We start from the raw sequence: 12,780 nt of genomic DNA, 5'->3' as shown, positions 1-12,780 counted from the left end.
TGGACACAATCATTCATATCAGAGCACCATCACCACTGGACAAAATCATTCATATCAGAGCACCATCACCACTGGACACAATCATTCATATCAGAGCACCATCACCACTGGACACAGACATTCATATCAGAGCACCATCACCACTGGACACAATCATTCATATCAGAGCACCATCACCACTGGACAAAATCATTCATATCAGAGCACCATCACCACTGGACACAGTCATTCATATCAGAGCACCATCATCACTGTGCACTCATTCATATCAGATCACCATCATCACTGGACACAATCATTCATATCAGAGCACCATCATCACTGGACACAGTCATTCATATCAGAGCACCATCATCACTGGACACAGTCATTCATATCAGAGCACCATCACCACTGGACACAATCATTCATATCAGAGCACCATCATCACTGTGCACTCATTCATATCAGAGCACCATCATCACTGGACACAATCGTTCATATCAGAGCACCATCATCACTGTGCACTCATTCATATCAGAGCACCATCACCAATGGACACAGTCATTCATATCAGAGCACCATCATCACTGGACACAGTCATTCATATCAGAGCACCATCATCACTGTGCACTCATTCATATCAGATCACCATCATCACTGGACACAATCATTCATATCAGAGCACCATCATCACTGGACACAATCATTCATATCAGATCACCATCATCACTGGACACAATCATTCATATCAGAACACCATCACCACTGGACACAGTCATTCATATCAGAGCACCATCATCACTGTGCACTCATTCATATCAGAGCACCATCACCACTGGACACAATCATTCATATCAGAGCACCATCATCACTGGACACAATCATTCATATCAGAGCACCATCATCACTGGACACAATCATTCATATCAGAGCACCATCACCACTGGACAGTCATTCATATCAGAGCACCATCACCACTGGACACAATAATTCATATCAGAGCACCATCACCACTGGACACAATCATTCCTATCAGAGCACCATCACCACTGGACACAATCATTCATATCAGAGCACCATCACCACTGGACACAATCATTCATATCAGAGCACCATCATCACTGGACACAATCATTCATATCAGAGCACCATCACCACTGGACACAGTCATTCATATCAGAGCACCATCATCACTGTGCACTCATTCATATCAGAGCACCATCACCACTGGACAAAATCATTCATATCAGAGCACCATCACCACTGGACACAATCATTCATATCAGAGCACCATCACCACTGGACACAGACATTCATATCAGAGCACCATCACCACTGGACACAATCATTCATATCAGAGCACCATCACCACTGGACAAAATCATTCATATCAGAGCACCATCACCACTGGACACAGTCATTCATATCAGAGCACCATCATCACTGTGCACTCATTCATATCAGATCACCATCATCACTGGACACAATCATTCATATCAGAGCACCATCATCACTGGACACAGTCATTCATATCAGAGCACCATCATCACTGGACACAGTCATTCATATCAGAGCACCATCACCACTGGACACAATCATTCATATCAGAGCACCATCATCACTGTGCACTCATTCATATCAGATCACCATCATCACTGGACACAATCATTCATATCAGAGCACTATCATCACTGGACACAGTCATTCATATCAGAGCACCATCATCACTGGACACAGTCATTCATATCAGAGCACCATCACCACTGGACACAATCATTCATATCAGAGCACCATCATCACTGGACACAATCATTCATATCAGAGCACCATCATCACTGTGCACTCATTCATATCAGAGCACCATCATCACTGGACACAATCGTTCATATCAGAGCACCATCATCACTGTGCACTCATTCATATCAGAGCACCATCACCAATGGACACAGTCATTCATATCAGAGCACCATCATCACTGGACACAGTCATTCATATCAGAGCACCATCATCACTGTGCACTCATTCATATCAGATCACCATCATCACTGGACACAATCATTCATATCAGAGCACCATCATCACTGGACACAATCATTCATATCAGATCACCATCATCACTGGACACAATCATTCATATCAGAACACCATCACCACTGGACACAGTCATTCATATCAGAGCACCATCATCACTGTGCACTCATTCATATCAGAGCACCATCACCACTGGACACAATCATTCATATCAGAGCACCATCATCACTGGACACAATCATTCATATCAGAGCACCATCATCACTGGACACAATCATTCATATCAGAGCACCATCACCACTGGACACAGTCATTCATATCAGAGCACCATCACCACTGGACACAATAATTCATATCAGAGCACCATCACCACTGGACACAATCATTCCTATCAGAGCACCATCACCACTGGACACAATCATTCATATCAGAGCACCATCACCACTGGACACAATCATTCATATCAGAGCACCATTATCACTGGACACAATCATTCATATCAGAGCACCATCACCACTGGACACAGTCATTCATATCAGAGCACCATCATCACTGTGCACTCATTCATATCAGAGCACCATCACCACTGGACACAGTCATTCATATCAGAGCACCATCATCACTGGACACAATCATTCATATCAGAGCACCATCATCACTGGACACAATCATTCATATCAGAGCACCATCATCACTGTGCACTCATTCATATAAGAGCACCATCATCACTGGACACAATCGTTCATATCAGAGCACCATCATCACTGTGCACTCATTCATATCAGAGCACCATCACCAATGGACACAGTCATTCATATCAGAGCACCATCATCACTGGACACAGTCATTCATATCAGAGCACCATCATCACTGTGCACTCATTCATATCAGATCACCATCATCACTGGACACAATCATTCATATCAGAGCACCATCATCACTGGACACAATCATTCATATCAGAGCACCATCATCACTGTGCACTCATTAATATCAGAGCACCATCACCACTGGACACAGTCATTCATATCAGAGCACCATCATCACTGGACACAATCATTCATATCAGAGCACCATCATCACTGGACACAGTCATTCTTATCAGAGCACCATCATCACTGTGCACTCATTCATATCAGAGCACCATCACCACTGGACACAATCATTCATATCAGAGCACCATCATCACTGGACACAATCATTCATATCAGATCACCATCATCACTGGACACAATCATTCATATCAGAACACCATCACCACTGGACACAGTCATTCATATCAGAGCACCATCATCACTGTGCACTCATTCATATCAGAGCACCATCACCACTGGACACAATCATTCATATCAGAGCACCATCATCACTGGACACAATCATTCATATCAGAGCACCATCATCACTGGACACAATCATTCATATCAGAGCACCATCACCACTGGACACAGTCATTCATATCAGAGCACCATCACCACTGGACACAATAATTCATATCAGAGCACCATCACCACTGGACACAATCATTCATATCAGAGCACCATCACCACTGGACACAATCATTCATATCAGAGCACCATTATCACTGGACACAATCATTCATATCAGAGCACCATCACCACTGGACACAGTCATTCATATCAGAGCACCATCATCACTGTGCACTCATTCATATCAGAGCACCATCACCACTGGACACAGTCATTCATATCAGAGCACCATCATCACTGGACACAATCATTCATATCAAAGCACCATCATCACTGGACACAATCATTCATATCAGAGCACCATCATCACTGGACACAATCATTCATATCAGAGCACCATCATCACTGTGCACTCATTAATATCAGAGCACCATCACCACTGGACACAGTCATTCATATCAGAGCACCATCATCACTGGACACAATCATTCATATCAGAGCACCATCATCACTGGACACAGTCATTCTTATCAGAGCACCATCATCACTGTGCACTCATTCATATCAGAGCACCATCACCACTGGACACAATCATTCATATCAGAGCACCATCATCACTGGACACAATCATTCATATCAGATCACCATCATCACTGGACACAATCATTCATATCAGAACACCATCACCACTGGACACAGTCATTCATATCAGAGCACCATCATCACTGTGCACTCATTCATATCAGAGCACCATCACCACTGGACACAATCATTCATATCAGAGCACCATCATCACTGGACACAATCATTCATATCAGAGCACCATCATCACTGGACACAATCATTCATATCAGAGCACCATCACCACTGGACACAGTCATTCATATCAGAGCACCATCACCACTGGACACAATAATTCATATCAGAGCACCATCACCACTGGACACAATCATTCCTATCAGAGCACCATCACCACTGGACACAATCATTCATATCAGAGCACCATCACCACTGGACACAATCATTCATATCAGAGCACCATTATCACTGGACACAATCATTCATATCAGAGCACCATCACCACTGGACACAGTCATTCATATCAGAGCACCATCATCACTGTGCACTCATTCATATCAGAGCACCATCACCACTGGACACAGTCATTCATATCAGAGCACCATCATCACTGGACACAATCATTCATATCAAAGCACCATCATCACTGGACACAATCATTCATATCAGAGCACCATCATCACTGGACACAATCATTCATATCAGAGCACCATCATCACTGTGCACTCATTAATATCAGAGCACCATCACCACTGGACAGTCATTCATATCAGAGCACCATCATCACTGGACACAATCATTCATATCAGAGCACCATCATCACTGGACACAGTCATTCTTATCAGAGCACCATCATCACTGTGCACTCATTCATATCAGAGCACCATCACCACTGGACACAATCATTCATATCAGAGCACCATCATCACTGGACACAATCATTCATATCAGATCACCATCATCACTGGACACAATCATTCATATCAGAACACCATCACCACTGGACACAGTCATTCATATCAGAGCACCATCATCACTGTGCACTCATTCATATCAGAGCACCATCACCACTGGACACAATCATTCATATCAGAGCACCATCATCACTGGACACAATCATTCATATCAGAGCACCATCATCACTGGACACAATCATTCATATCAGAGCACCATCACCACTGGACACAGTCATTCATATCAGAGCACCATCACCACTGGACACAATAATTCATATCAGAGCACCATCACCACTGGACACAATCATTCCTATCAGAGCACCATCACCACTGGACACAATCATTCATATCAGAGCACCATCACCACTGGACACAATCATTCATATCAGAGCACCATTATCACTGGACACAATCATTCATATCAGAGCACCATCACCACTGGACACAGTCATTCATATCAGAGCACCATCATCACTGTGCACTCATTCATATCAGAGCACCATCACCACTGGACACAGTCATTCATATCAGAGCACCATCACCACTGGACACAATCATTCATATCAGAGCACCATTATCACTGGACACAATCATTCATATCAGAGCACCATCACCACTGGACACAGTCATTCATATCAGAGCACCATCATCACTGTGCACTCATTCATATCATATCATATTTGAACTTTTACAGATGACCTACCACAGGCCTCTGTAGCAGTGGACTGTTTAAGGGCACCTTTCATCAGAGCTTCATAAGTCTCTACGGTATTCTCTTAACAAGGACAACAATATGTGTGCTTGTATTCTCCTCTATAGTTGCCCGATCTATCAGGACTGGGAGAATGTATGCTGTACCCTGTATTGTATTGGACCCTGAACAGTGACCATAGAGGCAGACATGCACATGGTGTTCAGTGTTGTGTGAGTCAATGTAGGGGCCACCATGCATTGTGGATGATAACTGGGCTTATAGAAACAATAAAGGAAACTTGGGGATGATGTGCTGCTTATGGGGACCTGTGCTTCATTAAGCCTGGTTTATACTTGACGCGCCGCTGTGGCTCCGCCCGTGCGCGAGTGCCTTGCGCGCTGTCCGTTCGCGAGGTCGTGCACCTCTCGAATTTTGTAACTTCGCGCGCGCGCCGCGCTTCAGCGCGATGGACAAAGTCATGTTTGCCGGGTTCATACACCTATACAAGGTGGAATTAAAGCATTTGTACGTCACTTTAAAGGTCCATTTCAGTATTTCCCAGCACGGTAAACTTAATTAAGTTAAATATTTAAACATATACTCGAAATGAATCGAAATAATTCGCTTTTTTATTACATTATTTAATGGTTGTTTATTTTCAAAACGCCCAATCTTAACGTCTTCACGTTCTCTTATGTTTCGTCCTGGAATTACAAGAGGAACGTATCGTTTCGGACAACACTGCAAAGCCATATTTTACACTGCAGTGACGCTCGCGACGCTCGCGAAAGTATAAACGCCTACACCGCTCGCGCAGGGTCGCGCGAAGTGGGCGGAGTCGCGCGCTACGGTCGCTCGCGAAAGTATAAACCAGGCTTAACACGGCGGACATTCTGGAGTCCATTAACACCAAACTGTCCAGGTTCGACGCGCGCCTGGCGCTGGTGGAAATTCTCCACCAAGAGTTTCAGGCTTTGCGAGAGTCGGTGGAGTTCAGCCAGCAGCAAGTGGAGGCACTCGCTGCAGAAAACACGGTTCTTAGAGAGTCGGTGAAATCGCTCACCGAGGGAATGACCCGACTCTCGGAAGAAAACAAGAAAATCAAAGAAACGGTCATCGATCTTCAGTCCCGCAGTATGAGAGACAATTTAATATTTGCAGGTATTCCGGAGAAGGCTGACGAAGACCCCGAGACCACGGTAAAAACATTTATACAAACTCACCTGAAAATCTCAGAGGCGACCGTCAAAAACATCAGTTTTCACCGCGTTCACCGCCTGGGAGGGAAACAGCCGGATGCGCGGAGACCCAGACCGATCTTAGCCAAGTTTGAACATTAAGCTGTGCGTACACTGTGCGATTTTTGGCCCATTTTCAGCCGATTTTTCACTCGTGCGACTATTTTTGCGATCGGGCCGAGTTTCGGCTCAATCGCGTGTCGTGCATCGTATAGTTTACACAGGTAAACGAGGAGCAATTCACACCTCACGACCAACTCCCGATCAGAAATCGCAGCGTCGCAAGAATATCAAACATGTTTGAAATTCAAATCGCTCTTCGTGAGATCGCATGAGAGCGTCGGGTCGTATAGTGTGAGTCAGAGGTGGGACCAAGTCAGTGTTTTGCAAGTCTCAAGTAAGTCCAAGTCTTTATACCTCAAGTCCCGAGTCAAGTCTCAAGCAAAGACACTCAAGTCAAGTCAAGTCTCGAGTCAAGACAGGCAATAGTCAAGTCAAGTCCCAAGTCTGAAACTTGGAATTTCAAGTCCTTTCGAGTCTTTTTTTTTTTTTTTACCAATGTTGCAGGTATATTTTTTTGTATTGACTGCTGAGATAGAACTGGATATTATGATGGTGACAGAGAGAGGCTCTCTTCCCCGAGTTCAGATACAGAACCCAGGGTTGCCAACTCTCACGCATTGAGCGTGAGACACACGCATTTGACCGTCTTCACACGCTCTCACGCCACACATCCGATTTCTCACGCCGGAAAAATTCTAGTTTATTTACCTCTGATCCACATCTATGATTCAATGAGTTACTAGTTCGCTCTGGCACCAACCACTGGCGATCGATCGATCGCGATATAATACTTAATTTGTGTCCATTTTACACCCCGCCCGGTAAAAATTTACGTTCGCCAACCCCCCATTTGATTGGTTGTGCTGCAGCTCATGCACACACACACGTACAGAGTGTGGAAAAGCAGAGGACTGGTCTGCGTCAGAAGGACGGAAATGAAATTAATGGGGCGCACTTTATAAATATTATTATGCGTTTTAAAATTTAGATTTGGGGTAAAAAAAATCAAGTCTTTGCAAGTAAACAGGTTCAAGTCCAATTCAAGTCCCAAGTTATTGGTGTAAAAGTCCAAGTCAAGTCTAAGTCTCTGAATATTTTTTCAAGTCAAGTCAAAAGTCTTAATATTAATGACTCGAGTCTGACTCGAGTCCAAGTCATGTGACTCGAGTCCCCACCTCTGGTGTGAGTATATGAATCGTGAGCTGTGAACTTTTAAACCCTGCGATTTAGTCATACAGTTTGAGCTGGAGCTGAGTACACGATTTAAAATATCGCACAGTGTACGCCCAGCTTTACAAGCATAAAGAACTGCTAAAGAGCCGCGGCCGGGAGCTGAAATGAACGGACTTTAGTATCAACGATCAGTTCCCCAAAGAAATCCTGGAGCGACGCAAGGTCTTGTTCCCCATCCGCAAGAGTTTCATTCAAGCAGGTTCCCGGGCTGTAATCTCAGTGGACAAACTCTACGTGAACGGTCAACTTTACCGCGACACAAACACAACACCGTGGCTGTTCTAAACAGGTGAACTGTATCAACACCGACGTCAACTCTTTATAACACATTACTTTTCACCTAGAACAATAAGACATGTCTAAGTTTAAATAACTATTGCCGGTCTAATTAGCACCATACCATATGTTTTCCGTCATAAGTCTTAGTTGTTTATGGTTTTTTTTCTGTTGTATATGCATTTTCAATGTCTCCTTTTCCTTTTCCCTTTCCTTTTCTTTTTCTACACTCACCCAGCAATTTGTTCACCCACTTTCAAGACTGCAATGTATTGTATGCACACACACACACATACAGGCAGGTATACAAAACAGACACACACATAGACATACAGCACAATCTCACACTAACACACAGGAGACACACACACGACCGATTCATGCAGGCACAGACACACACACAGACATATAGCGCAGACACATACACAAAACATACAACACAGGCATACAACACAGATGTGCAACACACACACCTTTAGCAACCATCCAACACTCAAACAAGTAGTCTTAACATGAATTCACTGAAGTTCGTCACATGGAATGTACGTGGAACTGGTTCGAGGGAAAAGAGATTGAAAATTTTTAATCGGCTAAACGACTTACAAGCAGATATTGTCTTTCTACAGGAAACACATATGTCCAAAACACCTACATACACACTGACCTGTCCTCAGTTTCCACACCTGTACTCAGCCTGTTACAACTCAAAACAAAGGGGGGTGGCCATATTAATTACCAAAAGGATAAGCTTTTCCATTAGCAACAATATAACAGATCCAGATGGTAGATACATAATACTTAACCTGTCCATTCTAAATATGCGTTTATGTTTTGCTAACATATATGGACCAAATGACGACACTCTCTGATCACTCTGACACCAAACTAATAATAGGAGGAGACTTCAACTTGGTACTTGATCCAGATATCGACAGGCTCAGTACAGCAGTGAGTCAAAGGAACTGGCAGTCTGCAGACACCCTAAAACAATATATGAACGATTTGGGGCTCTCTGATGTGTGGCGTTCACACCACCCCACTCTCAGGGTTTACACCTTCTTTTCGACAGTACACCATTCACATTCTCATTTAGACAACTTCTTAGTTAGCAATTCTATTATGACAGATGTCACAGACACCCATATTCATCCTATCACTATCAGTGACCATGCACCGGTCTCTCTCTCTTTGACACAGAAAAGAACCACACCAGCAACTAGGAACTGGAGATTAAATACATCATTACTTAAAGAACAAGATTTCATTAATTACTTCAAAAAAGAATGGGCAACATATTTAGAATATAACGATCTGCCAGGAACCTCACCGTGTGTTCTTTGGGAAGCAGGGAAGGCAGTAATGCGGGGGAAAATAATATCCTACTGCACACAAGAAAAAGACAGAAAAAACACAGGTATTAGAATTGGAAGAAAAAATAAAATCTTTAGAAGCTGCCCATGCTGCTTCACCTCAAGAACACACACTGGACAAGCTGAGGAAACTCAAACTGGAATTAAATGAAATAATAGATAAAAAGACACAATTTTTACTGCAAAGACTGCGTTGGCAAAATTTTGAACATGGCAATAAATCTGGAAAATTCCTTGCTAATCAGTTAAAGCTTAATAAGGAAAAAACAACTATCTCCTCTATTAAGAACTCAACAGGTAGCATTATTCACGACCCACAACAAATAAATAAAGCTTTTAACGAGTTTTATAAAGCTTTATTTACATCACAGATTAGTCCATCTGATTCAGCTATTGAAGAATTTATTAATAATATAAATCTCCCAAAACTGGAAAACGAACAAGTTGTTGCACTAGATTCACCACTTGCTCTGCCCGAATTACATGAAGCCCTACAGCAGCTACCAAATAACAAAGCTCCAGGACCAGATGGATTTCCTGTAGAGTTCTACAAAGAATTATGGTCTGTGCTAGAACCAACCTTTTTTAGAATGGTCACTCAAATTCAAAATGATCACGTACTGTCCCCAGACATGAATTCTGCTAACATTAGTGTACTTCTAAAGCCAGGCAAAGACCCTATGTAACGCGGTGGGAGTCGGGGTTGGACACATTTGCGGTGAAGAGTGGACCGCTACCTTGGCGGAGCTAGTCTCCTTTAAAGAAACCGCACCCACACGGAGAGTGCGCGACTTACGAGGCATACCAAACTCTAAACTGAAACACGAACGAATGAATATAACGAACCACAGCGACTATGAAAGGAAAATACGTTTATGTAAATAAGAATTCTGAAATAATACAAGGTACAATGAAACACAGCAGAGACTAAAGTAAACAAGAGATACAAAACCACAACGACCAAAAACGCTAGACCACTAATACATAAACACGGGGGAAAACCATCGGGAACTTGAATACAAAACACAGAAGCTTAGACTAAATGACACGAAGACCGGCAGAGTAAGACAATGTAACAGATCACAAAGCAAACACCAGGATAAACTAAGAATGAACAGAGACTGCACGACTAGGAGTAACTAAAGCTGAAACATACAAGGAGACAAGACTAACCAATACAAATACTTACAAGGCTTTTAAACATGAAACTAGAGCTAACAATCAGACTAACAAGAACTAAACCACCAGGTAACAAACACACACAATAACCCACGATGAGAACACAGAAAACCAGGAACTAAATACCAGACAATAATGAAACAAACAAGAAACAGGTGAGAAGGCAAATAACGGCAGGATAATTACAAAGAAGGTGTGGCGGACAGGAGGAGGGCGGAGCCAAGCGTGACAGTACTCCCCCCCAAGCGCGCAATTCCGGGGCGCGCAAACCAAAACCCCACACAAGAAAAAAAAAAAAAAAAAAAAAAACCCAAGAACAGTCACACAGGCATAGAAAATCTAAACAGACCAGATACAAATGAACCAATAACAGAGGCAAGAATGAGCAAGATCACAGACACATGAACAGGTACAAAGAAACTTACTAGACTTGGGACTGAAATACAACAAGACTGGGGCAACGAAACAGGAACAGAAAGAGACACTGGTACATTAACAGGGACCAACACAAAACCTGGAACCAGAGCAGGGAACAGCAGCATACCTCTGGAGGACATGGCAGTGAGTACATCACATACAGTAGGGACATTCAAAGTCTTAGACACCGAGGCAGTATGTGTTCCTGTGATGACACCAGGGATACCCTGAGAACCACCAACTGTGCCAGTCCTAGATGGCGACCGAATGGCCTGCGGGGCAGGCCAGGTAGTCTGTGTGACCCACGGAGAGCTCCCTTGGCTCGCAGGAGCCTGCACAGGCAGCATGTGGGTGTCCGGTACTCCAACATATTGCTGGCGGCTCGTGGGGACAGGAAAAGTCGGCTGGTCCACAACGGGGACAGGAGGAGCTGGCTGACAGGCCCTCGGGTGCCATGGGACCGGCAAGACGCTGGGGAGTGTGGAAGCAGATGGTGGCGACAACCCCCTCTGGGGCACTGGAACAGGGGACGACCCCCTCTGGGGCGCTGGAACTGGCGGCGCTGGAACTGGCGTAGGCGACCCCCTCCGGGGCGCTGGCACAGGCGGCGCTGGCATCGGCGTAGGCGACCCCCTCCGGGGCGCTGGCACAGGCGGCGCTGGAATCGGCATTGGCGACCCCCTCCGGGGCGCTGGCACGGGAACTGGCATAGGCGACCCCCTCCGGGGCGCTGGCACGGGCGGCGGCGACCCCCTCCGGGGCGCTGGCACAGGTGGCGGCGACCCCCTCCGGGGCGCTGGCACAGGTGCTGGCCTCTCCTGGGCCTCGGGCACGGGTGCTGACCCCTCCTGAGGAGTGTGGCCACCACTCCCCCCCAAAAATCTCCTAGGGGTCTCCAGGGGTGCGGCCAGAGGAATGAGCGGAGGTAGACCAGGTATGTCTGAGAGCTTTAGCGCAGACCGAGGACGGGTCTCGGGAGGCATTGCGGCTGCTACAGGGTCTGGAGAGGCAGCTGCTGCGGCTGCTACAGGGTCTGGAGAGGCAGCTGCTGCGGCTGCTACAGGGTCTGGAGAGGCAGCTGCTGCGGCTGCTACAGGGTCTGGAGAGGCAGCTGCTGCGGCTGCTGCAACAGGGTCGGACCAAGCATGGTTCCAATGCGTGGCATTATATTTGCTGAACCGAGCTCGGAGCAGTTCAAAAAATCCCTCCACAGTGCTCATCTCTTTGGCTCGGTGAGTCATGAGCAGGTCCGCCCATTGCAGAGCCCGACCCTCCAGATACTGCAACAAAAACCTGACCTTAATAAACTCGGGTGGCTCTGGGCAAAGGAGAGAA

This window comes from Brachyhypopomus gauderio, unplaced genomic scaffold (assembly GCF_052324685.1).
Source record: "Brachyhypopomus gauderio isolate BG-103 unplaced genomic scaffold, BGAUD_0.2 sc56, whole genome shotgun sequence".
Lineage (NCBI taxonomy): Eukaryota > Metazoa > Chordata > Actinopteri > Gymnotiformes > Hypopomidae > Brachyhypopomus > Brachyhypopomus gauderio.
The sequence above is the reverse complement of the archived record's forward strand: the minus strand, read 5'-3'. Positions refer to the sequence as shown.